At 63.9% G+C, this 26,970-nt stretch overlaps 7 non-coding genes across 7 annotated transcripts; all 7 read left to right on the top strand.

The window, feature by feature from the left end:
- The first annotated feature begins 2,756 nt into the window (after positions 1-2,756).
- Positions 2,757-2,875, top strand: LOC142873020 (5S ribosomal RNA). Its single transcript, XR_012921126.1, has one exon. It is a non-coding gene; the product is annotated as a 5S ribosomal RNA (ribosomal RNA).
- Positions 2,876-6,428: 3,553 nt separating this feature from the next.
- LOC142873004 (5S ribosomal RNA) lies at positions 6,429-6,547 on the top strand. The gene has a single exon (XR_012921110.1). It is a non-coding gene; the product is annotated as a 5S ribosomal RNA (ribosomal RNA).
- A 3,559-nt stretch (positions 6,548-10,106) lies between these two features.
- Positions 10,107-10,225, top strand: LOC142873019 (5S ribosomal RNA). Its single transcript, XR_012921125.1, has one exon. It is a non-coding gene; the product is annotated as a 5S ribosomal RNA (ribosomal RNA).
- A 3,553-nt stretch (positions 10,226-13,778) lies between these two features.
- LOC142873003 (5S ribosomal RNA) lies at positions 13,779-13,897 on the top strand. Its single transcript, XR_012921109.1, has one exon. It is a non-coding gene; the product is annotated as a 5S ribosomal RNA (ribosomal RNA).
- A 3,574-nt stretch (positions 13,898-17,471) lies between these two features.
- Positions 17,472-17,590, top strand: LOC142873018 (5S ribosomal RNA). The gene has a single exon (XR_012921124.1). It is a non-coding gene; the product is annotated as a 5S ribosomal RNA (ribosomal RNA).
- Positions 17,591-21,146: 3,556 nt separating this feature from the next.
- LOC142873017 (5S ribosomal RNA) lies at positions 21,147-21,265 on the top strand. Its single transcript, XR_012921123.1, has one exon. It is a non-coding gene; the product is annotated as a 5S ribosomal RNA (ribosomal RNA).
- A 3,547-nt stretch (positions 21,266-24,812) lies between these two features.
- Positions 24,813-24,931, top strand: LOC142873002 (5S ribosomal RNA). The gene has a single exon (XR_012921108.1). It is a non-coding gene; the product is annotated as a 5S ribosomal RNA (ribosomal RNA).
- Positions 24,932-26,970: the final 2,039 nt, after the last annotated feature.

Genomic DNA, 26,970 nt, shown 5'->3' with positions numbered 1-26,970 from the left:
CATTCTTGGGCTACCTGGCTTACTGGAACGGGTTCCAGCTCTGGCCAGGAGAACCACGAGAGGTGCCCTCTCACCGCTGCTCCTCCTAGCTGAATAGCACTCCGTGGTGTCCACGCGCCACATTTCATTTACGCACTCGTGGGTCGATGGGCACTCGGGTCGCTTCCAGGTCTTTGCGATTGTGACTTGTGCCCTGACTCTAACCCTAACCCTTACCCAGCCCGTCTCCTCCTCGGCCCCTGCCTGACTGACTCCTTCCCGCCCGGCCTGTCACCTGTCACCGTCCTCTGCCCCTGCCTGACACGCTCCTCCCCGCCCGGGCCGTCACCGTCCTCGGCCCCTGCCTGACGGGGCTCCTCCGTCGCCTGGGCCTTCCAAGGGCTTGGTGTGGACGCTGGTTCCAGGACGCCCTCCCAGGAACCCGGTAGCAGGGCGGCCGCAGCGTCTCGCGCCACCCAACCGTCCGCCGGCCGGCGGCCGGCGCTAAGTGGCCTGCGGGGGACGTGCCCCCACTGTGGGGCGGGCGCCCAGCCTGGTGTCTTCTCTGAGGCCCCGTGGCTGCTTTTCCCCCCCGCAAGGGGAGAGCCGCGGAGGTGGGGACCGCCTCCTCGTGGGGACGTACACCCAGCTCTCCACGTCGGATTCCGGGGCTCTCTGTCCTGCCAGAAGGCTCAGCTGGCCTGCGGGACCTTAGAGTGGCAAAAACATCCGAAAACTGAGATTGAGGGTCCGGTGGTTGTCTGCACTTTTGTGCTGGGCACCCCAGGGAGGCCCGGGGGCTGGCTGGACAACGCGGTCTGCTGGGCAGGGGGGGGGTTTGGAGGAGCAACTGATGCCCTTTGCACTTTGGGTAGCAAGTGTCTGAGGTGTCTCTGAGCCCTGCGCCATGTCGGGGGGGGGTGGGAGGTCGGGGGGGTGGAGGAGCAGGAGGAGGAGGAGGAGGAGGTGGGAAGGGCCGTGGCCTGCAGTCGTGTTCCCGGGGTGGCTTCTTCCACAGGCTGCTTGGCCTGGGCTCCCTGCACCTGGGCCTTTGGAGGACTGGCCCTGTGCTTGCCAACGCTTCCCCTGCAGGGACCCAGAGCTGGGAGGTTGCATCTCTCAGCCCTGGGTGGGGCAGAGCCCCAGCGGGCCATGCCCACAACCTCTCTCAGCACGGGTCTCCCAGAAGGCTCTTTTGGGACCAGGATTCTCTTGCGGGTGACTCTTTAAGGTCTGGCCCCTGGATGGAGGGGCACCAGGAGTAGAGGAGCAGGAAGGGGAAGGGGGTGGCCATGCGAGGGGACACTTTCAGGCCAAGTCCCAGCTTCAGCCTGATCCTCCTGGGAACCCCGGGGTGTACGTCACACCTCCTGGTTGTCCCGCTCTGAGACAAGGGCTCTGAGACAAGGAGCCGGGCTGCGCATTCCCCCAGCAGCCAGTCGTGGGCTGAGGACACCTGGGGCGTTGGGAACTCCCTGGCTTCTCCTTGGCTTAACATCTGGAGCTGCTTGTGAATCGTGCCGCCACACACACCCGAGTGCAGGTGTCTTCTGCACAGACTGCGGGCCTCGCTCTTCTGAATGCCGCTAGCTCGCCACCCACCCACGGGTGAACCTGGTCAGGGTACTTTCTCTCGGGGGCAGACTCTGATCCTGGCGGGCTACCGGTGTTTCTGTTTGCTCGTTTCTTTCTTCCATTTCGGGAAAGGCTTCCTTACTGGGTGTGGAAATCTATGCCTTTCCTCGCCTATTCTGTCAGCTTTAAAATTCTCTTTCAGTTGCCACCCTCACAGATGGATTAGGAAACTCTTTCCGGTGCACTCATTAGTGAAATGACCTCAATGAAGCTGGAATCCAATATCTAATCGCCGATTTTTAGCGAGTCCACACGCCAGGGTGGTCGGGGTCCAATGCAGCCCCGGCCAGGCCCAGGCCCCTTGGACTGGGCCACAGGAGGACACAGAGGAGGGTCCCGGCCCCCACGGTCGCGTTGCCGGCAGTTCTCCAAGGGCTTGGGCGTTTTCCAGAGGTAGGAGATGGAGGGGACTGATTTCTTCAGCGCCCCACAAACCACGCCACCCCACCCATGGGACACATCCCTAGAGAGAGAGAGAGACGCCCCATACACTCGCTCCCCTCACCCATGCGCTGTGCCCCAGCCTGGGCCCGGGGGAATAGGCGGCAGCCCACCCACAGGGTGGGGGGCACAGCTGAAAGGGGTTGTCGGGGAGGGCGGCCCCTGCCTGGGGTCAAAGGGCGGGCGACCCGCGCATGCGAAATCGGCGGCGGCGGCGGCGGCGGCGGCGGCGGCGGCGGCGGCGGCGGCGGCGGCGGCGGCGGCGGCGGCGGCGGCGGCGGCGGCGGCGGCGGCGGCGGCGGCGGCGGCGTCGGCGGCGGCGGCGGCGGCCACGAGCTGGGGGTGGGCCAGGCGAGGAGAGGAAGGGGGCTGGAAGGTCTCCACCTTGGCGAGTCCAGCCGTGGAGGCGCATCTTGTGTGAGTGTGAGTGAGTGAGTGTGAGTGTGAGTGTGTGTGTGTGTGTGTGTGTGTGTGTGTATAGAGAGACAGCCCCCCACCCCGGCCCGCCGCTCCCTGCCCGCCCCGCCCCGCCCCGCCCCGCCTGTCACCCCCGTCCCTCGGAGCCCGCGGGACCCGGCCGGTGAACTCAACAGGCCCGGCCCGGTGCGGGTCAGCGCCGGCGCGGGGCCTGGGGCGGGAGGAGGCGGCGGGGAAGCGCAGAGAGGCTCGGCTTCTTGAGCGGGGCAGGGGCGCCCTCCGCAGTCTAGGGCCACACCACCCTGAACGCGCCCGATCTAGTCTGGTCTCGGAAGCTAAGCAGGGTCGGGCCTGGTTAGTACTTGGATGGGAGACCGCCTGGGAATACCGGGTGCCGTAGGCTTCTTCTTCTTTTTTTTTTTGTTTTGCCTCTTGTTCTGTCCCCTTTCTGGGAGCGAGTCGGCGGCCCGGGGTGGGGGTCACCCCCACCCTCAGCGCCCGCCGCGGTGCCTGGCGCCCCAGCCCGCACCGTGGGGCCTCCTCTTGTCCCAAGCCGCGACACCGCCGTCACGCGGCAGCATGCGTGGCTTCTGGACTGTCAGGTCTCAGACCAAAGGTCTGCTCTGTGGGAACCGACACGCTGGAGGAAACCTTGAGAGTCTGAGAGGGGAGGGAGTTCCAGAAGAAGGCCAGGATGTCATTTTGAGGGAGTATGTGACCAGAACTCGTCCCGTTGCTTTTGGGGTTCTATGGGCTACACGTAGGAATCTTTGGTGGTGGCACCTGATGTTGGGGGATCCGGAGTCACACCCAGACCTGCTCCACAGGCCTCCTTTTACTTTTCTCTTCGGATTCATTATGTTTAAAAAGTGTCTCTTATCTCTATGATTGCATTTTCTTTTCTCTCTCTTTTCAAGCAGATGATGGGAGTCCAAGTATTAAGGTGACATGTGTTGCCCGTGCCCCCCTCCCCCCTGTGTTCTTATTCATTAACCTCTGATGTTGTTCCAGCGTATTGTGGGGGTACCAATGTTAAGGTCGGGTACGTTGCCCTCTCCCAGCCTCCCCCCTCGGGTCAGAGCCTCAAGTGCGCCCATCCCCCAGTCGGTGCGCACCCACCCCATTCCTAATGGAGGTGTATGCCCATCCCCTCCCCCCACCCGCCCGACACCCACCCGATGAAGGTGATTCCTCTGTGTCCACTTAGGTGTCCATCGGTTCGTACCCATTTGCTGGTGAGCGCGAGCACGTGGTGCTCGTGTGTCCATTCTTGGGCTACCTGGCTTACTGGAACGGGTTCCAGCTCTGGCCAGGAGAACCACGAGAGGTGCCCTCTCACCGCTGCTCCTCCTAGCTGAATAGCACTCCGTGGTGTCCACGCGCCACATTTCATTTACGCACTCGTGGGTCGATGGGCACTCGGGTCGCTTCCAGGTCTTTGCGATTGTGACTTGTGCCCTGACTCTAACCCTAACCCTTACCCAGCCCGTCTCCTCCTCGGCCCCTGCCTGACTGACTCCTTCCCGCCCGGCCTGTCACCTGTCACCGTCCTCTGCCCCTGCCTGACACGCTCCTCCCCGCCCGGGCCGTCACCGTCCTCGGCCCCTGCCTGACGGGGCTCCTCCGTCGCCTGGGCCTTCCAAGGGCTTGGTGTGGACGCTGGTTCCAGGACGCCCTCCCAGGAACCCGGTAGCAGGGCGGCCGCAGCGTCTCGCGCCACCCAACCGTCCGCCGGCCGGCGGCCGGCGCTAAGTGGCCTGCGGGGGACGTGCCCCCACTGTGGGGCGGGCGCCCAGCCTGGTGTCTTCTCTGAGGCCCCGTGGCTGCTTTTCCCCCCCGCAAGGGGAGAGCCGCGGAGGTGGGGACCGCCTCCTCGTGGGGACGTACACCCAGCTCTCCACGTCGGATTCCGGGGCTCTCTGTCCTGCCAGAAGGCTCAGCTGGCCTGCGGGACCTTAGAGTGGCAAAAACATCCGAAAACTGAGATTGAGGGTCCGGTGGTTGTCTGCACTTTTGTGCTGGGCACCCCAGGGAGGCCCGGGGGCTGGCTGGACAACGCGGTCTGCTGGGCAGGGGGGGGGTTTGGAGGAGCAACTGATGCCCTTTGCACTTTGGGTAGCAAGTGTCTGAGGTGTCTCTGAGCCCTGCGCCATGTCGGGGGGGGGTGGGAGGTCGGGGGGGTGGAGGAGCAGGAGGAGGAGGAGGAGGAGGTGGGAAGGGCCGTGGCCTGCAGTCGTGTTCCCGGGGTGGCTTCTTCCACAGGCTGCTTGGCCTGGGCTCCCTGCACCTGGGCCTTTGGAGGACTGGCCCTGTGCTTGCCAACGCTTCCCCTGCAGGGACCCAGAGCTGGGAGGTTGCATCTCTCAGCCCTGGGTGGGGCAGAGCCCCAGCGGGCCATGCCCACAACCTCTCTCAGCACGGGTCTCCCAGAAGGCTCTTTTGGGACCAGGATTCTCTTGCGGGTGACTCTTTAAGGTCTGGCCCCTGGATGGAGGGGCACCAGGAGTAGAGGAGCAGGAAGGGGAAGGGGGTGGCCATGCGAGGGGACACTTTCAGGCCAAGTCCCAGCTTCAGCCTGATCCTCCTGGGAACCCCGGGGTGTACGTCACACCTCCTGGTTGTCCCGCTCTGAGACAAGGGCTCTGAGACAAGGAGCCGGGCTGCGCATTCCCCCAGCAGCCAGTCGTGGGCTGAGGACACCTGGGGTCGTTGGGAACTCCCTGGCTTCTCCTTGGCTTAACATCTGGAGCTGCTTGTGAATCGTGCCGCCACACACACCCGAGTGCAGGTGTCTTCTGCACAGACTGCGGGCCTCGCTCTTCTGAATGCCGCTAGCTCGCCACCCACCCACGGGTGAACCTGGTCAGGGTACTTTCTCTCGGGGGCAGACTCTGATCCTGGCGGGCTACCGGTGTTTCTGTTTGCTCGTTTCTTTCTTCCATTTCGGGAAAGGCTTCCTTACTGGGTGTGGAAATCTCCTATGCCTTTCCTCGCCTATTCTGTCAGCTTTAAAATTCTCTTTCAGTTGCCACCCTCACAGATGGATTAGGAAACTCTTTCCGGTGCACTCATTAGTGAAATGACCTCAATGAAGCTGGAATCCAATATCTAATCGCCGATTTTTAGCGAGTCCACACGCCAGGGTGGTCGGGGTCCAATGCAGCCCCGGCCAGGCCCAGGCCCCTTGGACTGGGCCACAGGAGGACACAGAGGAGGGTCCCGGCCCCCACGGTCGCGTTGCCGGCAGTTCTCCAAGGGCTTGGGCGTTTTCCAGAGGTAGGAGATGGAGGGGACTGATTTCTTCAGCGCCCCACAAACCACGCCACCCCACCCATGGGACACATCCCTAGAGAGAGAGAGAGACGCCCCATACACTCGCTCCCCTCACCCATGCGCTGTGCCCCAGCCTGGGCCCGGGGGAATAGGCGGCAGCCCACCCACAGGGTGGGGGGCACAGCTGAAAGGGGTTGTCGGGGAGGGCGGCCCCTGCCTGGGGTCAAAGGGCGGGCGACCCGCGCATGCGCAATCGGCGGCGGCGGCGGCGGCGGCGGCGGCGGCGGCGGCGGCGGCGGCGGCGGCGGCCACGAGCTGGGGGTGGGCCAGGCGAGGAGAGGAAGGGGGCTGGAAGGTCTCCACCTTGGCGAGTCCAGCCGTGGAGGCGCATCTTGTGTGAGTGTGAGTGAGTGAGTGTGAGTGTGAGTGTGTGTGTGTGTGTGTGTGTGTGTGTATAGAGAGACAGCCCCCCACCCCGGCCCGCCGCTCCCTGCCCGCCCCGCCCCGCCTGGCCCCGCCCCGCCTGTCACCCCCGTCCCTCGGAGCCCGCGGGACCCGGCCGGTGAACTCAACAGGCCCGGCCCGGTGCGGGTCAGCGCCGGCGCGGGGCCTGGGGCGGGAGGAGGCGGCGGGGAAGCGCAGAGAGGCTCGGCTTCTTGAGCGGGGCAGGGGCGCCCTCCGCCGTCTAGGGCCACACCACCCTGAACGCGCCCGATCTCGTCTGGTCTCGGAAGCTAAGCAGGGTCGGGCCTGGTTAGTACTTGGATGGGAGACCGCCTGGGAATACCGGGTGCCGTAGGCTTCTTCTTCTTTTTTTTTTTGTTTTGCCTCTTGTTCTGTCCCCTTTCTGGGAGCGAGTCGGCGGCCCGGGGTGGGGGTCACCCCCACCCTCAGCGCCCGCCGCGGTGCCTGGCGCCCCAGCCCGCACCGTGGGGCCTCCTCTTGTCCCAAGCCGCGACACCGCCGTCACGCGGCAGCATGCGTGGCTTCTGGACTGTCAGGTCTCAGACCAAAGGTCTGCTCTGTGGGAACCGACACGCTGGAGGAAACCTTGAGAGTCTGAGAGGGGAGGGAGTTCCAGAAGAAGGCCAGGATGTCATTTTGAGGGAGTATGTGACCAGAACTCGTCCCGTTGCTTTTGGGGTTCTATGGGCTACACGTAGGAATCTTTGGTGGTGGCACCTGATGTTGGGGGATCCGGAGTCACACCCAGACCTGCTCCACAGGCCTCCTTTTACTTTTCTCTTCGGATTCATTATGTTTAAAAAGTGTCTCTTATCTCTATGATTGCATTTTCTTTTCTCTCTCTTTTCAAGCAGATGATGGGAGTCCAAGTATTAAGGTGACATGTGTTGCCCGTGCCCCCCTCCCCCCTGTGTTCTTATTCATTAACCTCTGATGTTGTTCCAGCGTATTGTGGGGGTACCAATGTTAAGGTCGGGTACGTTGCCCTCTCCCAGCCTCCCCCCTCGGGTCAGAGCCTCAAGTGCGCCCATCCCCCAGTCGGTGCGCACCCACCCCATTCCTAATGGAGGTGTATGCCCATCCCCTCCCCCCACCCGCCCGACACCCACCCGATGAAGGTGATTCCTCTGTGTCCACTTAGGTGTCCATCGGTTCGTACCCATTTGCTGGTGAGCGCGAGCACGTGGTGCTCGTGTGTCCATTCTTGGGCTACCTGGCTTACTGGAACGGGTTCCAGCTCTGGCCAGGAGAACCACGAGAGGTGCCCTCTCACCGCTGCTCCTCCTAGCTGAATAGCACTCCGTGGTGTCCACGCGCCACATTTCATTTACGCACTCGTGGGTCGATGGGCACTCGGGTCGCTTCCAGGTCTTTGCGATTGTGACTTGTGCCCTGACTCTAACCCTAACCCTTACCCAGCCCGTCTCCTCCTCGGCCCCTGCCTGACTGACTCCTTCCCGCCCGGCCTGTCACCTGTCACCGTCCTCTGCCCCTGCCTGACACGCTCCTCCCCGCCCGGGCCGTCACCGTCCTCGGCCCCTGCCTGACGGGGCTCCTCCGTCGCCTGGGCCTTCCAAGGGCTTGGTGTGGACGCTGGTTCCAGGACGCCCTCCCAGGAACCCGGTAGCAGGGCGGCCGCAGCGTCTCGCGCCACCCAACCGTCCGCCGGCCGGCGGCCGGCGCTAAGTGGCCTGCGGGGGACGTGCCCCCACTGTGGGGCGGGCGCCCAGCCTGGTGTCTTCTCTGAGGCCCCGTGGCTGCTTTTCCCCCCCGCAAGGGGAGAGCCGCGGAGGTGGGGACCGCCTCCTCGTGGGGACGTACACCCAGCTCTCCACGTCGGATTCCGGGGCTCTCTGTCCTGCCAGAAGGCTCAGCTGGCCTGCGGGACCTTAGAGTGGCAAAAACATCCGAAAACTGAGATTGAGGGTCCGGTGGTTGTCTGCACTTTTGTGCTGGGCACCCCAGGGAGGCCCGGGGGCTGGCTGGACAACGCGGTCTGCTGGGCAGGGGGGGGGTTTGGAGGAGCAACTGATGCCCTTTGCACTTTGGGTAGCAAGTGTCTGAGGTGTCTCTGAGCCCTGCGCCATGTCGGGGGGGGGTGGGAGGTCGGGGGGGTGGAGGAGCAGGAGGAGGAGGAGGAGGAGGTGGGAAGGGCCGTGGCCTGCAGTCGTGTTCCCGGGGTGGCTTCTTCCACAGGCTGCTTGGCCTGGGCTCCCTGCACCTGGGCCTTTGGAGGACTGGCCCTGTGCTTGCCAACGCTTCCCCTGCAGGGACCCAGAGCTGGGAGGTTGCATCTCTCAGCCCTGGGTGGGGCAGAGCCCCAGCGGGCCATGCCCACAACCTCTCTCAGCACGGGTCTCCCAGAAGGCTCTTTTGGGACCAGGATTCTCTTGCGGGTGACTCTTTAAGGTCTGGCCCCTGGATGGAGGGGCACCAGGAGTAGAGGAGCAGGAAGGGGAAGGGGGTGGCCATGCGAGGGGACACTTTCAGGCCAAGTCCCAGCTTCAGCCTGATCCTCCTGGGAACCCCGGGGTGTACGTCACACCTCCTGGTTGTCCCGCTCTGAGACAAGGGCTCTGAGACAAGGAGCCGGGCTGCGCATTCCCCCAGCAGCCAGTCGTGGGCTGAGGACACCTGGGGCGTTGGGAACTCCCTGGCTTCTCCTTGGCTTAACATCTGGAGCTGCTTGTGAATCGTGCCGCCACACACACCCGAGTGCAGGTGTCTTCTGCACAGACTGCGGGCCTCGCTCTTCTGAATGCCGCTAGCTCGCCACCCACCCACGGGTGAACCTGGTCAGGGTACTTTCTCTCGGGGGCAGACTCTGATCCTGGCGGGCTACCGGTGTTTCTGTTTGCTCGTTTCTTTCTTCCATTTCGGGAAAGGCTTCCTTACTGGGTGTGGAAATCTATGCCTTTCCTCGCCTATTCTGTCAGCTTTAAAATTCTCTTTCAGTTGCCACCCTCACAGATGGATTAGGAAACTCTTTCCGGTGCACTCATTAGTGAAATGACCTCAATGAAGCTGGAATCCAATATCTAATCGCCGATTTTTAGCGAGTCCACACGCCAGGGTGGTCGGGGTCCAATGCAGCCCCGGCCAGGCCCAGGCCCCTTGGACTGGGCCACAGGAGGACACAGAGGAGGGTCCCGGCCCCCACGGTCGCGTTGCCGGCAGTTCTCCAAGGGCTTGGGCGTTTTCCAGAGGTAGGAGATGGAGGGGACTGATTTCTTCAGCGCCCCACAAACCACGCCACCCCACCCATGGGACACATCCCTAGAGAGAGAGAGAGACGCCCCATACACTCGCTCCCCTCACCCATGCGCTGTGCCCCAGCCTGGGCCCGGGGGAATAGGCGGCAGCCCACCCACAGGGTGGGGGGCACAGCTGAAAGGGGTTGTCGGGGAGGGCGGCCCCTGCCTGGGGTCAAAGGGCGGGCGACCCGCGCATGCGAAATCGGCGGCGGCGGCGGCGGCGGCGGCGGCGGCGGCGGCGGCGGCGGCGGCGGCGGCGGCGGCGGCGGCGGCCACGAGCTGGGGGTGGGCCAGGCGAGGAGAGGAAGGGGGCTGGAAGGTCTCCACCTTGGCGAGTCCAGCCGTGGAGGCGCATCTTGTGTGAGTGTGAGTGAGTGAGTGTGAGTGTGAGTGTGTGTGTGTGTGTGTGTGTGTGTGTATAGAGAGACAGCCCCCCACCCCGGCCCGCCGCTCCCTGCCCGCCCCGCCCCGCCCCGCCCCGCCTGTCACCCCCGTCCCTCGGAGCCCGCGGGACCCGGCCGGTGAACTCAACAGGCCCGGCCCGGTGCGGGTCAGCGCCGGCGCGGGGCCTGGGGCGGGAGGAGGCGGCGGGGAAGCGCAGAGAGGCTCGGCTTCTTGAGCGGGGCAGGGGCGCCCTCCGCAGTCTAGGGCCACACCACCCTGAACGCGCCCGATCTAGTCTGGTCTCGGAAGCTAAGCAGGGTCGGGCCTGGTTAGTACTTGGATGGGAGACCGCCTGGGAATACCGGGTGCCGTAGGCTTCTTCTTCTTTTTTTTTTTGTTTTGCCTCTTGTTCTGTCCCCTTTCTGGGAGCGAGTCGGCGGCCCGGGGTGGGGGTCACCCCCACCCTCAGCGCCCGCCGCGGTGCCTGGCGCCCCAGCCCGCACCGTGGGGCCTCCTCTTGTCCCAAGCCGCGACACCGCCGTCACGCGGCAGCATGCGTGGCTTCTGGACTGTCAGGTCTCAGACCAAAGGTCTGCTCTGTGGGAACCGACACGCTGGAGGAAACCTTGAGAGTCTGAGAGGGGAGGGAGTTCCAGAAGAAGGCCAGGATGTCATTTTGAGGGAGTATGTGACCAGAACTCGTCCCGTTGCTTTTGGGGTTCTATGGGCTACACGTAGGAATCTTTGGTGGTGGCACCTGATGTTGGGGGATCCGGAGTCACACCCAGACCTGCTCCACAGGCCTCCTTTTACTTTTCTCTTCGGATTCATTATGTTTAAAAAGTGTCTCTTATCTCTATGATTGCATTTTCTTTTCTCTCTCTTTTCAAGCAGATGATGGGAGTCCAAGTATTAAGGTGACATGTGTTGCCCGTGCCCCCCTCCCCCCTGTGTTCTTATTCATTAACCTCTGATGTTGTTCCAGCGTATTGTGGGGGTACCAATGTTAAGGTCGGGTACGTTGCCCTCTCCCAGCCTCCCCCCTCGGGTCAGAGCCTCAAGTGCGCCCATCCCCCAGTCGGTGCGCACCCACCCCATTCCTAATGGAGGTGTATGCCCATCCCCTCCCCCCACCCGCCCGACACCCACCCGATGAAGGTGATTCCTCTGTGTCCACTTAGGTGTCCATCGGTTCGTACCCATTTGCTGGTGAGCGCGAGCACGTGGTGCTCGTGTGTCCATTCTTGGGCTACCTGGCTTACTGGAACGGGTTCCAGCTCTGGCCAGGAGAACCACGAGAGGTGCCCTCTCACCGCTGCTCCTCCTAGCTGAATAGCACTCCGTGGTGTCCACGCGCCACATTTCATTTACGCACTCGTGGGTCGATGGGCACTCGGGTCGCTTCCAGGTCTTTGCGATTGTGACTTGTGCCCTGACTCTAACCCTAACCCTTACCCAGCCCGTCTCCTCCTCGGCCCCTGCCTGACTGACTCCTTCCCGCCCGGCCTGTCACCTGTCACCGTCCTCTGCCCCTGCCTGACACGCTCCTCCCCGCCCGGGCCGTCACCGTCCTCGGCCCCTGCCTGACGGGGCTCCTCCGTCGCCTGGGCCTTCCAAGGGCTTGGTGTGGACGCTGGTTCCAGGACGCCCTCCCAGGAACCCGGTAGCAGGGCGGCCGCAGCGTCTCGCGCCACCCAACCGTCCGCCGGCCGGCGGCCGGCGCTAAGTGGCCTGCGGGGGACGTGCCCCCACTGTGGGGCGGGCGCCCAGCCTGGTGTCTTCTCTGAGGCCCCGTGGCTGCTTTTCCCCCCCGCAAGGGGAGAGCCGCGGAGGTGGGGACCGCCTCCTCGTGGGGACGTACACCCAGCTCTCCACGTCGGATTCCGGGGCTCTCTGTCCTGCCAGAAGGCTCAGCTGGCCTGCGGGACCTTAGAGTGGCAAAAACATCCGAAAACTGAGATTGAGGGTCCGGTGGTTGTCTGCACTTTTGTGCTGGGCACCCCAGGGAGGCCCGGGGGCTGGCTGGACAACGCGGTCTGCTGGGCAGGGGGGGGGTTTGGAGGAGCAACTGATGCCCTTTGCACTTTGGGTAGCAAGTGTCTGAGGTGTCTCTGAGCCCTGCGCCATGTCGGGGGGGGGTGGGAGGTCGGGGGGGTGGAGGAGCAGGAGGAGGAGGAGGAGGAGGTGGGAAGGGCCGTGGCCTGCAGTCGTGTTCCCGGGGTGGCTTCTTCCACAGGCTGCTTGGCCTGGGCTCCCTGCACCTGGGCCTTTGGAGGACTGGCCCTGTGCTTGCCAACGCTTCCCCTGCAGGGACCCAGAGCTGGGAGGTTGCATCTCTCAGCCCTGGGTGGGGCAGAGCCCCAGCGGGCCATGCCCACAACCTCTCTCAGCACGGGTCTCCCAGAAGGCTCTTTTGGGACCAGGATTCTCTTGCGGGTGACTCTTTAAGGTCTGGCCCCTGGATGGAGGGGCACCAGGAGTAGAGGAGCAGGAAGGGGAAGGGGGTGGCCATGCGAGGGGACACTTTCAGGCCAAGTCCCAGCTTCAGCCTGATCCTCCTGGGAACCCCGGGGTGTACGTCACACCTCCTGGTTGTCCCGCTCTGAGACAAGGGCTCTGAGACAAGGAGCCGGGCTGCGCATTCCCCCAGCAGCCAGTCGTGGGCTGAGGACACCTGGGGTCGTTGGGAACTCCCTGGCTTCTCCTTGGCTTAACATCTGGAGCTGCTTGTGAATCGTGCCGCCACACACACCCGAGTGCAGGTGTCTTCTGCACAGACTGCGGGCCTCGCTCTTCTGAATGCCGCTAGCTCGCCACCCACCCACGGGTGAACCTGGTCAGGGTACTTTCTCTCGGGGGCAGACTCTGATCCTGGCGGGCTACCGGTGTTTCTGTTTGCTCGTTTCTTTCTTCCATTTCGGGAAAGGCTTCCTTACTGGGTGTGGAAATCTCCTATGCCTTTCCTCGCCTATTCTGTCAGCTTTAAAATTCTCTTTCAGTTGCCACCCTCACAGATGGATTAGGAAACTCTTTCCGGTGCACTCATTAGTGAAATGACCTCAATGAAGCTGGAATCCAATATCTAATCGCCGATTTTTAGCGAGTCCACACGCCAGGGTGGTCGGGGTCCAATGCAGCCCCGGCCAGGCCCAGGCCCCTTGGACTGGGCCACAGGAGGACACAGAGGAGGGTCCCGGCCCCCACGGTCGCGTTGCCGGCAGTTCTCCAAGGGCTTGGGCGTTTTCCAGAGGTAGGAGATGGAGGGGACTGATTTCTTCAGCGCCCCACAAACCACGCCACCCCACCCATGGGACACATCCCTAGAGAGAGAGAGAGACGCCCCATACACTCGCTCCCCTCACCCATGCGCTGTGCCCCAGCCTGGGCCCGGGGGAATAGGCGGCAGCCCACCCACAGGGTGGGGGGCACAGCTGAAAGGGGTTGTCGGGGAGGGCGGCCCCTGCCTGGGGTCAAAGGGCGGGCGACCCGCGCATGCGCAATCGGCGGCGGCGGCGGCGGCGGCGGCGGCGGCGGCGGCGGCGGCGGCGGCGGCGGCCACGAGCTGGGGGTGGGCCAGGCGAGGAGAGGAAGGGGGCTGGAAGGTCTCCACCTTGGCGAGTCCAGCCGTGGAGGCGCATCTTGTGTGAGTGTGAGTGAGTGAGTGTGAGTGTGAGTGTGTGTGTGTGTGTGTGTGTGTGTGTATAGAGAGACAGCCCCCCACCCCGGCCCGCCGCTCCCTGCCCGCCCCGCCCCGCCTGGCCCCGCCCCGCCTGTCACCCCCGTCCCTCGGAGCCCGCGGGACCCGGCCGGTGAACTCAACAGGCCCGGCCCGGTGCGGGTCAGCGCCGGCGCGGGGCCTGGGGCGGGAGGAGGCGGCGGGGAAGCGCAGAGAGGCTCGGCTTCTTGAGCGGGGCAGGGGCGCCCTCCGCCGTCTAGGGCCACACCACCCTGAACGCGCCCGATCTCGTCTGGTCTCGGAAGCTAAGCAGGGTCGGGCCTGGTTAGTACTTGGATGGGAGACCGCCTGGGAATACCGGGTGCCGTAGGCTTCTTCTTCTTTTTTTTTTTGTTTTGCCTCTTGTTCTGTCCCCTTTCTGGGAGCGAGTCGGCGGCCCGGGGTGGGGGTCACCCCCACCCTCAGCGCCCGCCGCGGTGCCTGGCGCCCCAGCCCGCACCGTGGGGCCTCCTCTTGTCCCAAGCCGCGACACCGCCGTCACGCGGCAGCATGCGTGGCTTCTGGACTGTCAGGTCTCAGACCAAAGGTCTGCTCTGTGGGAACCGACACGCTGGAGGAAACCTTGAGAGTCTGAGAGGGGAGGGAGTTCCAGAAGAAGGCCAGGATGTCATTTTGAGGGAGTATGTGACCAGAACTCGTCCCGTTGCTTTTGGGGTTCTATGGGCTACACGTAGGAATCTTTGGTGGTGGCACCTGATGTTGGGGGATCCGGAGTCACACCCAGACCTGCTCCACAGGCCTCCTTTTACTTTTCTCTTCGGATTCATTATGTTTAAAAAGTGTCTCTTATCTCTATGATTGCATTTTCTTTTCTCTCTCTTTTCAAGCAGATGATGGGAGTCCAAGTATTAAGGTGACATGTGTTGCCCGTGCCCCCCTCCCCCCTGTGTTCTTATTCATTAACCTCTGATGTTGTTCCAGCGTATTGTGGGGGTACCAATGTTAAGGTCGGGTACGTTGCCCTCTCCCAGCCTCCCCCCTCGGGTCAGAGCCTCAAGTGCGCCCATCCCCCAGTCGGTGCGCACCCACCCCATTCCTAATGGAGGTGTATGCCCATCCCCTCCCCCCACCCGCCCGACACCCACCCGATGAAGGTGATTCCTCTGTGTCCACTTAGGTGTCCATCGGTTCGTACCCATTTGCTGGTGAGCGCGAGCACGTGGTGCTCGTGTGTCCATTCTTGGGCTACCTGGCTTACTGGAACGGGTTCCAGCTCTGGCCAGGAGAACCACGAGAGGTGCCCTCTCACCGCTGCTCCTCCTAGCTGAATAGCACTCCGTGGTGTCCACGCGCCACATTTCATTTACGCACTCGTGGGTCGATGGGCACTCGGGTCGCTTCCAGGTCTTTGCGATTGTGACTTGTGCCCTGACTCTAACCCTAACCCTTACCCAGCCCGTCTCCTCCTCGGCCCCTGCCTGACTGACTCCTTCCCGCCCGGCCTGTCACCTGTCACCGTCCTCTGCCCCTGCCTGACACGCTCCTCCCCGCCCGGGCCGTCACCGTCCTCGGCCCCTGCCTGACGGGGCTCCTCCGTCGCCTGGGCCTTCCAAGGGCTTGGTGTGGACGCTGGTTCCAGGACGCCCTCCCAGGAACCCGGTAGCAGGGCGGCCGCAGCGTCTCGCGCCACCCAACCGTCCGCCGGCCGGCGGCCGGCGCTAAGTGGCCTGCGGGGGACGTGCCCCCACTGTGGGGCGGGCGCCCAGCCTGGTGTCTTCTCTGAGGCCCCGTGGCTGCTTTTCCCCCCCGCAAGGGGAGAGCCGCGGAGGTGGGGACCGCCTCCTCGTGGGGACGTACACCCAGCTCTCCACGTCGGATTCCGGGGCTCTCTGTCCTGCCAGAAGGCTCAGCTGGCCTGCGGGACCTTAGAGTGGCAAAAACATCCGAAAACTGAGATTGAGGGTCCGGTGGTTGTCTGCACTTTTGTGCTGGGCACCCCAGGGAGGCCCGGGGGCTGGCTGGACAACGCGGTCTGCTGGGCAGGGGGGGGGTTTGGAGGAGCAACTGATGCCCTTTGCACTTTGGGTAGCAAGTGTCTGAGGTGTCTCTGAGCCCTGCGCCATGTCGGGGGGGGGTGGGAGGTCGGGGGGGTGGAGGAGCAGGAGGAGGAGGAGGAGGAGGTGGGAAGGGCCGTGGCCTGCAGTCGTGTTCCCGGGGTGGCTTCTTCCACAGGCTGCTTGGCCTGGGCTCCCTGCACCTGGGCCTTTGGAGGACTGGCCCTGTGCTTGCCAACGCTTCCCCTGCAGGGACCCAGAGCTGGGAGGTTGCATCTCTCAGCCCTGGGTGGGGCAGAGCCCCAGCGGGCCATGCCCACAACCTCTCTCAGCACGGGTCTCCCAGAAGGCTCTTTTGGGACCAGGATTCTCTTGCGGGTGACTCTTTAAGGTCTGGCCCCTGGATGGAGGGGCACCAGGAGTAGAGGAGCAGGAAGGGGAAGGGGGTGGCCATGCGAGGGGACACTTTCAGGCCAAGTCCCAGCTTCAGCCTGATCCTCCTGGGAACCCCGGGGTGTACGTCACACCTCCTGGTTGTCCCGCTCTGAGACAAGGGCTCTGAGACAAGGAGCCGGGCTGCGCATTCCCCCAGCAGCCAGTCGTGGGCTGAGGACACCTGGGGCGTTGGGAACTCCCTGGCTTCTCCTTGGCTTAACATCTGGAGCTGCTTGTGAATCGTGCCGCCACACACACCCGAGTGCAGGTGTCTTCTGCACAGACTGCGGGCCTCGCTCTTCTGAATGCCGCTAGCTCGCCACCCACCCACGGGTGAACCTGGTCAGGGTACTTTCTCTCGGGGGCAGACTCTGATCCTGGCGGGCTACCGGTGTTTCTGTTTGCTCGTTTCTTTCTTCCATTTCGGGAAAGGCTTCCTTACTGGGTGTGGAAATCTATGCCTTTCCTCGCCTATTCTGTCAGCTTTAAAATTCTCTTTCAGTTGCCACCCTCACAGATGGATTAGGAAACTCTTTCCGGTGCACTCATTAGTGAAATGACCTCAATGAAGCTGGAATCCAATATCTAATCGCCGATTTTTAGCGAGTCCACACGCCAGGGTGGTCGGGGTCCAATGCAGCCCCGGCCAGGCCCAGGCCCCTTGGACTGGGCCACAGGAGGACACAGAGGAGGGTCCCGGCCCCCACGGTCGCGTTGCCGGCAGTTCTCCAAGGGCTTGGGCGTTTTCCAGAGGTAGGAGATGGAGGGGACTGATTTCTTCAGCGCCCCACAAACCACGCCACCCCACCCATGGGACACATCCCTAGAGAGAGAGAGAGACGCCCCATACACTCGCTCCCCTCACCCATGCGCTGTGCCCCAGCCTGGGCCCGGGGGAATAGGCGGCAGCCCACCCACAGGGTGGGGGGCACAGCTGAAAGGGGTTGTCGGGGAGGGCGGCCCCTGCCTGGGGTCAAAGGGCGGGCGACCCGCGCATGCGAAATCGGCGGCGGCGGCGGCGGCGGCGGCGGCGGCGGCGGCGGCGGCGGCGGCGGCGGCGGCGGCGGCGGCGGCGGCGGCGGCGGCGGCCACGAGCTGGGGGTGGGCCAGGCGAGGAGAGGAAGGGGGCTGGAAGGTCTCCACCTTGGCGAGTCCAGCCGTGGAGGCGCATCTTGTGTGAGTGTGAGTGAGTGAGTGTGAGTGTGAGTGTGTGTGTGTGTGTGTGTGTGTGTGTATAGAGAGACAGCCCCCCACCCCGGCCCGCCGCTCCCTGCCCGCCCCGCCCCGCCCCGCCCCGCCTGTCACCCCCGTCCCTCGGAGCCCGCGGGACCCGGCCGGTGAACTCAACAGGCCCGGCCCGGTGCGGGTCAGCGCCGGCGCGGGGCCTGGGGCGGGAGGAGGCGGCGGGGAAGCGCAGAGAGGCTCGGCTTCTTGAGCGGGGCAGGGGCGCCCTCCGCAGTCTAGGGCCACACCACCCTGAACGCGCCCGATCTAGTCTGGTCTCGGAAGCTAAGCAGGGTCGGGCCTGGTTAGTACTTGGATGGGAGACCGCCTGGGAATACCGGGTGCCGTAGGCTTCTTCTTCTTTTTTTTTTTGTTTTGCCTCTTGTTCTGTCCCCTTTCTGGGAGCGAGTCGGCGGCCCGGGGTGGGGGTCACCCCCACCCTCAGCGCCCGCCGCGGTGCCTGGCGCCCCAGCCCGCACCGTGGGGCCTCCTCTTGTCCCAAGCCGCGACACCGCCGTCACGCGGCAGCATGCGTGGCTTCTGGACTGTCAGGTCTCAGACCAAAGGTCTGCTCTGTGGGAACCGACACGCTGGAGGAAACCTTGAGAGTCTGAGAGGGGAGGGAGTTCCAGAAGAAGGCCAGGATGTCATTTTGAGGGAGTATGTGACCAGAACTCGTCCCGTTGCTTTTGGGGTTCTATGGGCTACACGTAGGAATCTTTGGTGGTGGCACCTGATGTTGGGGGATCCGGAGTCACACCCAGACCTGCTCCACAGGCCTCCTTTTACTTTTCTCTTCGGATTCATTATGTTTAAAAAGTGTCTCTTATCTCTATGATTGCATTTTCTTTTCTCTCTCTTTTCAAGCAGATGATGGGAGTCCAAGTATTAAGGTGACATGTGTTGCCCGTGCCCCCCTCCCCCCTGTGTTCTTATTCATTAACCTCTGATGTTGTTCCAGCGTATTGTGGGGGTACCAATGTTAAGGTCGGGTACGTTGCCCTCTCCCAGCCTCCCCCCTCGGGTCAGAGCCTCAAGTGCGCCCATCCCCCAGTCGGTGCGCACCCACCCCATTCCTAATGGAGGTGTATGCCCATCCCCTCCCCCCACCCGCCCGACACCCACCCGATGAAGGTGATTCCTCTGTGTCCACTTAGGTGTCCATCGGTTCGTACCCATTTGCTGGTGAGCGCGAGCACGTGGTGCTCGTGTGTCCATTCTTGGGCTACCTGGCTTACTGGAACGGGTTCCAGCTCTGGCCAGGAGAACCACGAGAGGTGCCCTCTCACCGCTGCTCCTCCTAGCTGAATAGCACTCCGTGGTGTCCACGCGCCACATTTCATTTACGCACTCGTGGGTCGATGGGCACTCGGGTCGCTTCCAGGTCTTTGCGATTGTGACTTGTGCCCTGACTCTAACCCTAACCCTTACCCAGCCCGTCTCCTCCTCGGCCCCTGCCTGACTGACTCCTTCCCGCCCGGCCTGTCACCTGTCACCGTCCTCTGCCCCTGCCTGACACGCTCCTCCCCGCCCGGGCCGTCACCGTCCTCGGCCCCTGCCTGACGGGGCTCCTCCGTCGCCTGGGCCTTCCAAGGGCTTGGTGTGGACGCTGGTTCCAGGACGCCCTCCCAGGAACCCGGTAGCAGGGCGGCCGCAGCGTCTCGCGCCACCCAACCGTCCGCCGGCCAGCGGCCGGCGCTAAGTGGCCTGCGGGGGACGTGCCCCCACTGTGGGGCGGGCGCCCAGCCTGGTGTCTTCTCTGAGGCCCCGTGGCTGCTTTTCCCCCCCGCAAGGGGAGAGCCGCGGAGGTGGGGACCGCCTCCTCGTGGGGACGTACACCCAGCTCTCCACGTCGGATTCCGGGGCTCTCTGTCCTGCCAGAAGGCTCAGCTGGCCTGCGGGACCTTAGAGTGGCAAAAACATCCGAAAACTGAGATTGAGGGTCCGGTGGTTGTCTGCACTTTTGTGCTGGGCACCCCAGGGAGGCCCGGGGGCTGGCTGGACAACGCGGTCTGCTGGGCAGGGGGGGGGTTTGGAGGAGCAACTGATGCCCTTTGCACTTTGGGTAGCAAGTGTCTGAGGTGTCTCTGAGCCCTGCGCCATGTCGGGGGGGGGTGGGAGGTCGGGGGGGTGGAGGAGCAGGAGGAGGAGGAGGAGGAGGTGGGAAGGGCCGTGGCCTGCAGTCGTGTTCCCGGGGTGGCTTCTTCCACAGGCTGCTTGGCCTGGGCTCCCTGCACCTGGGCCTTTGGAGGACTGGCCCTGTGCTTGCCAACGCTTCCCCTGCAGGGACCCAGAGCTGGGAGGTTGCATCTCTCAGCCCTGGGTGGGGCAGAGCCCCAGCGGGCCATGCCCACAACCTCTCTCAGCACGGGTCTCCCAGAAGGCTCTTTTGGGACCAGGATTCTCTTGCGGGTGACTCTTTAAGGTCTGGCCCCTGGATGGAGGGGCACCAGGAGTAGAGGAGCAGGAAGGGGAAGGGGGTGGCCATGCGAGGGGACACTTTCAGGCCAAGTCCCAGCTTCAGCCTGATCCTCCTGGGAACCCCGGGGTGTACGTCACACCTCCTGGTTGTCCCGCTCTGAGACAAGGGCTCTGAGACAAGGAGCCGGGCTGCGCATTCCCCCAGCAGCCAGTCGTGGGCTGAGGACACCTGGGGCGTTGGGAACTCCCTGGCTTCTCCTTGGCTTAACATCTGGAGCTGCTTGTGAATCGTGCCGCCACACACACCCGAGTGCAGGTGTCTTCTGCACAGACTGCGGGCCTCGCTCTTCTGAATGCCGCTAGCTCGCCACCCACCCACGGGTGAACCTGGTCAGGGTACTTTCTCTCGGGGGCAGACTCTGATCCTGGCGGGCTACCGGTGTTTCTGTTTGCTCGTTTCTTTCTTCCATTTCGGGAAAGGCTTCCTTACTGGGTGTGGAAATCTCCTATGCCTTTCCTCGCCTATTCTGTCAGCTTTAAAATTCTCTTTCAGTTGCCACCCTCACAGATGGATTAGGAAACTCTTTCCGGTGCACTCATTAGTGAAATGACCTCAATGAAGCTGGAATCCAATATCTAATCGCCGATTTTTAGCGAGTCCACACGCCAGGGTGGTCGGGGTCCAATGCAGCCCCGGCCAGGCCCAGGCCCCTTGGACTGGGCCACAGGAGGACACAGAGGAGGGTCCCGGCCCCCACGGTCGCGTTGCCGGCAGTTCTCCAAGGGCTTGGGCGTTTTCCAGAGGTAGGAGATGGAGGGGACTGATTTCTTCAGCGCCCCACAAACCACGCCACCCCACCCATGGGACACATCCCTAGAGAGAGAGAGAGACGCCCCATACACTCGCTCCCCTCACCCATGCGCTGTGCCCCAGCCTGGGCCCGGGGGAATAGGCGGCAGCCCACCCACAGGGTGGGGGGCACAGCTGAAAGGGGTTGTCGGGGAGGGCGGCCCCTGCCTGGGGTCAAAGGGCGGGCGACCCGCGCATGCGAAATCGGCGGCGGCGGCGGCGGCGGCGGCGGCGGCGGCGGCGGCGGCGGCGGCGGCGGCGGCGGCGGCCACGAGCTGGGGGTGGGCCAGGCGAGGAGAGGAAGGGGGCTGGAAGGTCTCCACCTTGGCGAGTCCAGCCGTGGAGGCGCATCTTGTGTGAGTGTGAGTGAGTGAGTGTGAGTGTGAGTGTGTGTGTGTGTGTGTGTGTGTGTGTATAGAGAGACAGCCCCCCACCCCGGCCCGCCGCTCCCTGCCCGCCCCGCCCCGCCCCGCCCCGCCTGTCACCCCCGTCCCTCGGAGCCCGCGGGACCCGGCCGGTGAACTCAACAGGCCCGGCCCGGTGCGGGTCAGCGCCGGCGCGGGGCCTGGGGCGGGAGGAGGCGGCGGGGAAGCGCAGAGAGGCTCGGCTTCTTGAGCGGGGCAGGGGCGCCCTCCGCAGTCTAGGGCCACACCACCCTGAACGCGCCCGATCTAGTCTGGTCTCGGAAGCTAAGCAGGGTCGGGCCTGGTTAGTACTTGGATGGGAGACCGCCTGGGAATACCGGGTGCCGTAGGCTTCTTCTTCTTTTTTTTTTTGTTTTGCCTCTTGTTCTGTCCCCTTTCTGGGAGCGAGTCGGCGGCCCGGGGTGGGGGTCACCCCCACCCTCAGCGCCCGCCGCGGTGCCTGGCGCCCCAGCCCGCACCGTGGGGCCTCCTCTTGTCCCAAGCCGCGACACCGCCGTCACGCGGCAGCATGCGTGGCTTCTGGACTGTCAGGTCTCAGACCAAAGGTCTGCTCTGTGGGAACCGACACGCTGGAGGAAACCTTGAGAGTCTGAGAGGGGAGGGAGTTCCAGAAGAAGGCCAGGATGTCATTTTGAGGGAGTATGTGACCAGAACTCGTCCCGTTGCTTTTGGGGTTCTATGGGCTACACGTAGGAATCTTTGGTGGTGGCACCTGATGTTGGGGGATCCGGAGTCACACCCAGACCTGCTCCACAGGCCTCCTTTTACTTTTCTCTTCGGATTCATTATGTTTAAAAAGTGTCTCTTATCTCTATGATTGCATTTTCTTTTCTCTCTCTTTTCAAGCAGATGATGGGAGTCCAAGTATTAAGGTGACATGTGTTGCCCGTGCCCCCCTCCCCCCTGTGTTCTTATTCATTAACCTCTGATGTTGTTCCAGCGTATTGTGGGGGTACCAATGTTAAGGTCGGGTACGTTGCCCTCTCCCAGCCTCCCCCCTCGGGTCAGAGCCTCAAGTGCGCCCATCCCCCAGTCGGTGCGCACCCACCCCATTCCTAATGGAGGTGTATGCCCATCCCCTCCCCCCACCCGCCCGACACCCACCCGATGAAGGTGATTCCTCTGTGTCCACTTAGGTGTCCATCGGTTCGTACCCATTTGCTGGTGAGCGCGAGCACGTGGTGCTCGTGTGTCCATTCTTGGGCTACCTGGCTTACTGGAACGGGTTCCAGCTCTGGCCAGGAGAACCACGAGAGGTGCCCTCTCACCGCTGCTCCTCCTAGCTGAATAGCACTCCGTGGTGTCCACGCGCCACATTTCATTTACGCACTCGTGGGTCGATGGGCACTCGGGTCGCTTCCAGGTCTTTGCGATTGTGACTTGTGCCCTGACTCTAACCCTAACCCTTACCCAGCCCGTCTCCTCCTCGGCCCCTGCCTGACTGACTCCTTCCCGCCCGGCCTGTCACCTGTCACCGTCCTCTGCCCCTGCCTGACACGCTCCTCCCCGCCCGGGCCGTCACCGTCCTCGGCCCCTGCCTGACGGGGCTCCTCCGTCGCCTGGGCCTTCCAAGGGCTTGGTGTGGACGCTGGTTCCAGGACGCCCTCCCAGGAACCCGGTAGCAGGGCGGCCGCAGCGTCTCGCGCCACCCAACCGTCCGCCGGCCGGCGGCCGGCGCTAAGTGGCCTGCGGGGGACGTGCCCCCACTGTGGGGCGGGCGCCCAGCCTGGTGTCTTCTCTGAGGCCCCGTGGCTGCTTTTCCCCCCCGCAAGGGGAGAGCCGCGGAGGTGGGGACCGCCTCCTCGTGGGGACGTACACCCAGCTCTCCACGTCGGATTCCGGGGCTCTCTGTCCTGCCAGAAGGCTCAGCTGGCCTGCGGGACCTTAGAGTGGCAAAAACATCCGAAAACTGAGATTGAGGGTCCGGTGGTTGTCTGCACTTTTGTGCTGGGCACCCCAGGGAGGCCCGGGGGCTGGCTGGACAACGCGGTCTGCTGGGCAGGGGGGGGGTTTGGAGGAGCAACTGATGCCCTTTGCACTTTGGGTAGCAAGTGTCTGAGGTGTCTCTGAGCCCTGCGCCATGTCGGGGGGGGGTGGGAGGTCGGGGGGGTGGAGGAGCAGGAGGAGGAGGAGGAGGAGGTGGGAAGGGCCGTGGCCTGCAGTCGTGTTCCCGGGGTGGCTTCTTCCACAGGCTGCTTGGCCTGGGCTCCCTGCACCTGGGCCTTTGGAGGACTGGCCCTGTGCTTGCCAACGCTTCCCCTGCAGGGACCCAGAGCTGGGAGGTTGCATCTCTCAGCCCTGGGTGGGGCAGAGCCCCAGCGGGCCATGCCCACAACCTCTCTCAGCACGGGTCTCCCAGAAGGCTCTTTTGGGACCAGGATTCTCTTGCGGGTGACTCTTTAAGGTCTGGCCCCTGGATGGAGGGGCACCAGGAGTAGAGGAGCAGGAAGGGGAAGGGGGTGGCCATGCGAGGGGACACTTTCAGGCCAAGTCCCAGCTTCAGCCTGATCCTCCTGGGAACCCCGGGGTGTACGTCACACCTCCTGGTTGTCCCGCTCTGAGACAAGGGCTCTGAGACAAGGAGCCGGGCTGCGCATTCCCCCAGCAGCCAGTCGTGGGCTGAGGACACCTGGGGCGTTGGGAACTCCCTGGCTTCTCCTTGGCTTAACATCTGGAGCTGCTTGTGAATCGTGCCGCCACACACACCCGAGTGCAGGTGTCTTCTGCACAGACTGCGGGCCTCGCTCTTCTGAATGCCGCTAGCTCGCCACCCACCCACGGGTGAACCTGGTCAGGGTACTTTCTCTCGGGGGCAGACTCTGATCCTGGCGGGCTACCGGTGTTTCTGTTTGCTCGTTTCTTTCTTCCATTTCGGGAAAGGCTTCCTTACTGGGTGTGGAAATCTCCTATGCCTTTCCTCGCCTATTCTGTCAGCTTTAAAATTCTCTTTCAGTTGCCACCCTCACAGATGGATTAGGAAACTCTTTCCGGTGCACTCATTAGTGAAATGACCTCAATGAAGCTGGAATCCAATATCTAATCGCCGATTTTTAGCGAGTCCACACGCCAGGGTGGTCGGGGTCCAATGCAGCCCCGGCCAGGCCCAGGCCCCTTGGACTGGGCCACAGGAGGACACAGAGGAGGGTCCCGGCCCCCACGGTCGCGTTGCCGGCAGTTCTCCAAGGGCTTGGGCGTTTTCCAGAGGTAGGAGATGGAGGGGACTGATTTCTTCAGCGCCCCACAAACCACGCCACCCCACCCATGGGACACATCCCTAGAGAGAGAGAGAGACGCCCCATACACTCGCTCCCCTCCCCCATGCGCTGTGCCCCAGCCTGGGCCCGGGGGAATAGGCGGCAGCCCACCCACAGGGTGGGGGGCACAGCTGAAAGGGGTTGTCGGGGAGGGCGGCCCCTGCCTGGGGTCAAAGGGCGGGCGACCCGCGCATGCGCAATCGGCGGCGGCGGCGGCGGCGGCGGCGGCGGCGGCGGCGGCGGCGGCGGCGGCGGCGGCCACGAGCTGGGGGTGGGCCAGGCGAGGAGAGGAAGGGGGCTGGAAGGTCTCCACCTTGGCGAGTCCAGCCGTGGAGGCGCATCTTGTGTGAGTGTGAGTGAGTGAGTGTGAGTGTGTGTGTGTGTGTGTGTGTGTGTATAGAGAGACAGCCCCCCACCCCGGCCCGCCGCTCCCTGCCCGCCCCGCCCCGCCTGGCCCCGCCCCGCCTGTCACCCCCGTCCCTCGGAGCCCGCGGGACCCGGCCGGTGAACTCAACAGGCCCGGCCCGGTGCGGGTCAGCGCCGGCGCGGGGCCTGGGGCGGGAGGAGGCGGCGGGGAAGCGCAGAGAGGCTCGGCTTCTTGAGCGGGGCAGGGGCGCCCTCCGCAGTCTAGGGCCACACCACCCTGAACGCGCCCGATCTCGTCTGGTCTCGGAAGCTAAGCAGGGTCGGGCCTGGTTAGTACTTGGATGGGAGACCGCCTGGGAATACCGGGTGCCGTAGGCTTCTTCTTCTTTTTTTTTTTGTTTTGCCTCTTGTTCTGTCCCCTTTCTGGGAGCGAGTCGGCGGCCCGGGGTGGGGGTCACCCCCACCCTCAGCGCCCGCCGCGGTGCCTGGCGCCCCAGCCCGCACCGTGGGGCCTCCTCTTGTCCCAAGCCGCGACACCGCCGTCACGCGGCAGCATGCGTGGCTTCTGGACTGTCAGGTCTCAGACCAAAGGTCTGCTCTGTGGGAACCGACACGCTGGAGGAAACCTTGAGAGTCTGAGAGGGGAGGGAGTTCCAGAAGAAGGCCAGGATGTCATTTTGAGGGAGTATGTGACCAGAACTCGTCCCGTTGCTTTTGGGGTTCTATGGGCTACACGTAGGAATCTTTGGTGGTGGCACCTGATGTTGGGGGATCCGGAGTCACACCCAGACCTGCTCCACAGGCCTCCTTTTACTTTTCTCTTCGGATTCATTATGTTTAAAAAGTGTCTCTTATCTCTATGATTGCATTTTCTTTTCTCTCTCTTTTCAAGCAGATGATGGGAGTCCAAGTATTAAGGTGACATGTGTTGCCCGTGCCCCCCTCCCCCCTGTGTTCTTATTCATTAACCTCTGATGTTGTTCCAGCGTATTGTGGGGGTACCAATGTTAAGGTCGGGTACGTTGCCCTCTCCCAGCCTCCCCCCTCGGGTCAGAGCCTCAAGTGCGCCCATCCCCCAGTCGGTGCGCACCCACCCCATTCCTAATGGAGGTGTATGCCCATCCCCTCCCCCCACCCGCCCGACACCCACCCGATGAAGGTGATTCCTCTGTGTCCACTTAGGTGTCCATCGGTTCGTACCCATTTGCTGGTGAGCGCGAGCACGTGGTGCTCGTGTGTCCATTCTTGGGCTACCTGGCTTACTGGAACGGGTTCCAGCTCTGGCCAGGAGAACCACGAGAGGTGCCCTCTCACCGCTGCTCCTCCTAGCTGAATAGCACTCCGTGGTGTCCACGCGCCACATTTCATTTACGCACTCGTGGGTCGATGGGCACTCGGGTCGCTTCCAGGTCTTTGCGATTGTGACTTGTGCCCTGACTCTAACCCTAACCCTTACCCAGCCCGTCTCCTCCTCGGCCCCTGCCTGACTGACTCCTTCCCGCCCGGCCTGTCACCTGTCACCGTCCTCTGCCCCTGCCTGACACGCTCCTCCCCGCCCGGGCCGTCACCGTCCTCGGCCCCTGCCTGACGGGGCTCCTCCGTCGCCTGGGCCTTCCAAGGGCTTGGTGTGGACGCTGGTTCCAGGACGCCCTCCCAGGAACCCGGTAGCAGGGCGGCCGCAGCGTCTCGCGCCACCCAACCGTCCGCCGGCCGGCGGCCGGCGCTAAGTGGCCTGCGGGGGACGTGCCCCCACTGTGGGGCGGGCGCCCAGCCTGGTGTCTTCTCTGAGGCCCCGTGGCTGCTTTTCCCCCCCGCAAGGGGAGAGCCGCGGAGGTGGGGACCGCCTCCTCGTGGGGACGTACACCCAGCTCTCCACGTCGGATTCCGGGGCTCTCTGTCCTGCCAGAAGGCTCAGCTGGCCTGCGGGACCTTAGAGTGGCAAAAACATCCGAAAACTGAGATTGAGGGTCCGGTGGTTGTCTGCACTTTTGTGCTGGGCACCCCAGGGAGGCCCGGGGGCTGGCTGGACAACGCGGTCTGCTGGGCAGGGGGGGGGTTTGGAGGAGCAACTGATGCCCTTTGCACTTTGGGTAGCAAGTGTCTGAGGTGTCTCTGAGCCCTGCGCCATGTCGGGGGGGGGGTGGGAGGTCGGGGGGGTGGAGGAGCAGGAGGAGGAGGAGGAGGAGGTGGGAAGGGCCGTGGCCTGCAGTCGTGTTCCCGGGGTGGCTTCTTCCACAGGCTGCTTGGCCTGGGCTCCCTGCACCTGGGCCTTTGGAGGACTGGCCCTGTGCTTGCCAACGCTTCCCCTGCAGGGACCCAGAGCTGGGAGGTTGCATCTCTCAGCCCTGGGTGGGGCAGAGCCCCAGCGGGCCATGCCCACAACCTCTCTCAGCACGGGTCTCCCAGAAGGCTCTTTT

This window comes from Microcebus murinus, chromosome 9 (assembly GCF_040939455.1).
Source record: "Microcebus murinus isolate Inina chromosome 9, M.murinus_Inina_mat1.0, whole genome shotgun sequence".
In the NCBI taxonomy this organism is placed as follows: domain Eukaryota; kingdom Metazoa; phylum Chordata; class Mammalia; order Primates; family Cheirogaleidae; genus Microcebus; species Microcebus murinus.
The sequence above is the reverse complement of the archived record's forward strand: the minus strand, read 5'-3'. Positions and strand labels throughout refer to the sequence as shown.